The sequence below is a fragment of the Rhipicephalus sanguineus genome, chromosome 1 (genome assembly GCF_013339695.2).
Source record: "Rhipicephalus sanguineus isolate Rsan-2018 chromosome 1, BIME_Rsan_1.4, whole genome shotgun sequence".
Classification (NCBI taxonomy): Eukaryota; Metazoa; Arthropoda; class Arachnida; order Ixodida; family Ixodidae; genus Rhipicephalus; species Rhipicephalus sanguineus.
In genome coordinates, this window is record NC_051176.1 from 65830625 (window position 1) to 65836105 (window position 5481).

General features: G+C 45.9%; 1 non-coding gene across 1 annotated transcript; it reads left to right on the plus strand.

Moving 5' to 3' along the window:
* The first annotated feature begins 511 nt into the window (after positions 1-511).
* Positions 512-585, plus strand: Trnas-gga (transfer RNA serine (anticodon GGA)). The gene has a single exon. It is a non-coding gene; the product is annotated as a tRNA-Ser (tRNA).
* The last annotated feature ends 4896 nt before the right edge of the window (positions 586-5481 follow it).

A 5481-nucleotide genomic window follows, 5' to 3' on the forward strand; every position in this document is an offset into this window, starting at 1 on the left:
GGGCCTGCCACTGGGCTGTGGTCTTACGCGCAGGGACTTCTTAGTTCAAAAGCGCTACCAGCTACTGTCACGTGTCGTCCCGGTCCTCACGACGGCGTAGGTATCTGTGGGTGCTCTTTTATAAAAGCCAGCAGAAGCTCCTTTTGACGATCCGACACCCGGGAGCCAAGCCAGACATTCCGGTGGGACGACATCTTGAAAAACTGCGCCAACCGCTACTTTTCTCTTTTTTTTTCGCGTGCGCGACTTCACATAGCGAGCACGTTAGAAAAGCTAACACCGATAAATATCAGCGCTCAAACCAATTGCTGTTTCAGAAACTGTTTGAGCTTGAAAAGAAAAAACAATATCTTTTCGTATAACAACTGCATTTATTAGAAGGCGGGAAACACTGCACACATATTCTTAACCCTTCCGCCAGCTTGCGGGATTCCACAGAATTCATTTGCAATATGTGTCCAGTTGCTTCGAGTTGTCGATGAATTCGCCCTCGCGCTGCCAGTTGCTAGCTTCCTGGTTAGCTCAATTGGTAGAGCGACCGCCCCGGAAAGGCGTTGGTCCCGGGTTCGAACCCCGGACCAGGACGAATTTTTCGGCAACTAAGAGGCATTATTTCTGAGAAATCCGTATGAATTTCCTTGTGGCTTCGTGCTACAATACGGGTGGTTGTCTATTTTCTCTTTCTTAATGACAGTCACTTATACAAAGTTACAACAGCCTTCGGTGATCTTCCAAAAAGGAACTTCACAATCGGTTAATACAACTGATGCCTGGCTGATACAAGTCTAATTTCGTTTAGTGACGTAGATAGCTTCGATGTTTTCTCTGGTCAACTCGCCCAACTTTCAACTTTGCTTAACTATATCTCGCGCTCATAGGACAAGTTTCGACTGGTGTACAGAGCGCGACCGGGCGACGAAGAAACACAGTGACCGGTGCTGTCGAAGCCGTCCATCTAGGGACGACCGTGGTTATCTGCTTTTGAACTACAGTTTGTTTCTCGCTCCCTCCATACATTCATATAATTTTATGTGCACTAACGAATGTGAAGGTATAATAAGGAAGACATGCTCTCGCAGCAATTCAATGTCATGAAGTGGAAATTATATGAACTAAAATGCCTGAATTTCGTAAAAGGCATTGATATTCCTCAGAGTTCAGTAAAGATTGAAGCGATAAAGCTGAGGATGTGCTATAATAACCGTCTTGACAAATGTATTTGCATCAACACTAAACGAATATCGATGTGTTCATATTTTACCACAAACATTTATGAGACAGGAAAAACAACATCCGGTCTTCTGTCAAATTCTCGATGGTCTATTCGCCTTTTTGCATAAGGCACGGAAGCTTGGGAGAGTTTGTAGGATATCATGGAACAACTTCAAAGCGCCAAAAATAAGAACAGAGGAAAAAAGATAGGGCACAACGAGGCATGAGCCATCACATTCAGCATGGACACAATACCATGTAGGGCGTGACACGAATAAATTCGTTGCATTTGGAACAAACACAGGCGTTATCTCTCGTCTGTGAATGTAAAACGTACGAATTTCATACTCTCGCAATGGGGCTCCAAGGCTCCCACGCACCGGAAAGAAATTAGAAAACATACTTGAGGACTTGATTAAACACATGCTGGTTATATTCCTTCTCTACAGTACATGTTTTTAAGCTTTTTAACGTTGGCAAAGCGGAAGGAAACACACCAATGCTACAATGTAACAAAGAACAGCCGTGGTGGCTTAGGACAATTCAGCCACTGAACGAGAGGGAGTCCTAATGGTGTTTCTCTGTTCTGGTTCCGCATTACCTTGAACGGAGGGCGACAAGACAGACAGATAAGCGCATCTTAGGAAGCAAGGAGGCGAAAGGTTCCAAGAGCAACTACAGTAATATCGTTGCCACGACAGCACCAATTATACCTAGTCCACAAGACGTACTTATTCTAGCTCTTCTTGAAAAGCAGTGCAGAGCGCGGCGCTTTGTTTTTGTCTGTAGCTATGCATCCTTCTTCCACTGATCGACCGCCAGGAACCCGCCTCATAGTGTTACAGGTCTTTCCCGAAAGAAGCGCATCTCCGCATCCCTAACCACTACCGCGTGTCGCGGGAACACTGCTGCTGAAGACGTAGCGGTTCCTTTTCTACAAATGCGACGGGTGAAGTACAGAAGGGTCGAGTTAATTACCGCTTCCAAACACTAAGCTCGCTAACTTGAGGAGCTCCAAGTTGTTCATTCTGTTCGCCATTAGTGGCGCGCCATCGACGTCTCGCGAAAAGAGATGTCGCAAATGTCGCAATTTAGACTCTTTACGGCTCCCACTTCGGCAGTGGCAACATACCTCGGCAGCAAGCTAACTCTGAAGAGCGACTCGAACAAGTGCACGAACGTAAACTTTTACCGCGCTCAGAGAGTGCACAGCTGTGTACGTAAGAGAAGTAGGCCTGCACGCATTAGCTGTAGTGACAGCTCAAGGTTCGTCCTTTTCAAGAAGCGGTTGTTGGCAAGCCTCAACGAGGACACGCGTTTTTCTGCTGGTCCCGGTTGCTACGTCGGCCCCTCATCTCGGCGGCTGATGGCGCCATACATTAGATCCAAGTAAATTTGATTATGCATGAAATGTGTGTAGGGCCCATTCTTCTTCGTTGCTACAGTATTTCTTTCGTAGTAGAAAGTTCTACGCCGATTATGTCTCGGTGGCTTATGGTTCTATGAGTGAACTGGTTAGTGTTGTATGAGGAAAACAGTCCATTGCGTGAGGCCTTATACGAAATCATCAGCAGAGCTTCCCAACAATAACAGCGAGACGCTGACTACCAAATTTAACTATTTGTACTGCGCGACTTCGGCCATTTGGAGTATCCAAATGCCGAAGAACATAATCACGAGGGGTCGATATTTGTGAAAGGACTAAAACTCTTCGACAGACATGACTTCATATATGGGTCATATATTTGATACGGTCCGTGATAGTATGATGCAATCCTGTATTCATTGGTATTCTAGTGCATTTTCTTTTCAAGCACAGCGCATGAAGTTAATAACACCAAATGTAGGCCTGCTTCTAAATGTTTCGTGTTCACTGCTTAATAAATCTACGTAACAAAAGCATGTCTGGACGACAGGGACATGTCATTGTAATGCAGCATTACATATTCCACGTGCTTTGTTAGTTAGCAGTTTTACAGCTTGGAGATATTTTCCAAAAGCCTTCTAAAGAAATCTTGTCGCTCCACAAGCAGGACAAGATGAAATTAAAATTCAGGCGCCCTTCCCTATCGGGAAAATGGGGGCAAACGGAGCTTGGCGTGTGCTTGCCTCAGGTACTACTTTTCTTTGCTAACACTTGTTTGAGCAGCGGAACTTAAAACGAGGGACAAAGGCAGGACAGACAAGGACGTCGCTGTATTTTTTTCTTTCTTTCGCTCCTTCTTTTTTCTTTGCTTCCTTCCTTCCTGTCCTTTCTTTATTGCGATAGCAATTATATGGACAGTCTCGGCTGAATTTGCCGTCGCCGTCGCCGCGTCATGCACGTATATATATATATATATATATATATATATATATATATATATATATATATATATATTATATATATATTATATATATATATATATATATATATATAAATACCTAAAGAAAAAAATTCAGAAAAATGCTTCCGAACTAGGACGTGGCGCTAACCACTACGCCACGAAACGCAGGATCCTCCGCGAGCTAACGGCGAGCGTTATATACACGCCCTTTACCGCTGGCAGGATTCGGGGACGGCAGGCGCTTATAAGCGTTTCTTGATTACCTACGAGATGGCGCTAGGAGCGCGACGGGCGCATTTAAAAGTCGTCGGCGAGCTCGCTCGCTTCTTCTTATATTTGCGCAGGGAGAACATTGCCCTTCCGCTGTCTGCTCGCGCGGTTTTCTCGTGGTGAGGGGAATAGGGATGTTTCACGCTTTCAACGTGATGTCCGCGCTCATGTTACGGAGCGTACGAAAGTCACTCGAGCTCAAGGGACGCCGCTAAACGAACAAACAGAAGATGAGCGCGAACTATCAAGTGTCACAACTCGACACTTGAAGCACGCTAGTTTCCTTCGCTGCTTCGGCTGCCTTTGCAACAGGAGCGCTGTTCAAACTGAGAGTATCCATTGGCGAGCCTCACTTCGTATAGCATTAGTTTCTTGCTATCGCATTCATTGTTTCGCCCATGCGGCGAAACTGTGACTTTTTCTATCGCATTGCGAAATGTGTCCCCTAACTTTTTCCTTCTTCCATGCCGGGAATTGGACCTTAGCAGTGCAACACTTCAGTTGTTACAGGCAACGACGACTGTCATGCGTTCATATCCAGGAAAGGCTGAAATCTGTCAATGTCAATGACGGGTTACCCTTGGAAAATGACGCATACAAGCACGTATGTTATCGGCGCACCTCCAAAAGCCACATTTAGGTACACTCGCCGGATGTTTTGCGTACTATGGCGCCACTGCCGCCGCCAAAATCTGTGACCCATAACAAGCTTCGCTCGAAATTGAAAAACTACGACAGCGGTGCTCAATTCCATAACTCATCTTCTCGTTTCACGCTAGATGTTTCCTGCCTGTGCTCAAGTCTCTTCTTGTATTATATACGTCTCTCTCACATGCTGGAATTCCTCAGGCGTGTCTTCGTGTGAGCGCCGTACTGCTATGTGACGATTTCAGGCTCCGTTTGCATTTAAACCCACGCAAGCGCACTTCCTCACGTTCCGCGTTCTCCAAGCGCTGGCGTTGTACTGAAAGAAGTAGCAAGCGCCTCGAAGGAAAATTATGAACCTGAAGCGAGTGGACGAAAGCCTTAAAACGCGAGTAGGACGCCGCACAAACTCGTAAAGTGCGCTGCGCCGAAATGCGTTCCGGAAATGCCGAGTGCGGGCGTGCTTATTTCCAAGTTCCGCTTTCCTCTCGGTGCAAGAAAATGGACGCACTCGATATTGTGTGTTCCGGAGACCAGTTCGCCAAGACTACTTCAGATCACATCTCGTCTTTTCGTATTGCAGCGCATTTTGAAATGGACTCCCATCAAAGTTCAGCATTTCCGTTACTTCTGGAATCAGCTGCTACACAGGCAATTTGTCCGAGCATTTTCAACTTCACTTTAAGGTAACGATAAAAAGTTTTGTCATTCATACATCTAAGGTAGATGGTCATAGGCCTGATTTTTAGCTGCTCTATAATGTGGTCGGACGTCAAGTTGCAGCTTGAGCGCCTAGCCGATATTAGGGGCTCCAGTGCAATTTCGGAACCCACGAAGAGAATATGATACACCCTTGGTACCAGGAAACGGATTCCCGCTAGGGCTCTATTCACAGGCTCGGCGGTTCGATGGGGCCACACGCGGGTTTTCAAGAAGTTCTCTTGAAGTCTTCGCAGGATTTTGCCCTTGTTATTCGGTACAGACTGTTCTTTAGAAGCTCAGATATGAGAGTACACGATGTATCTGG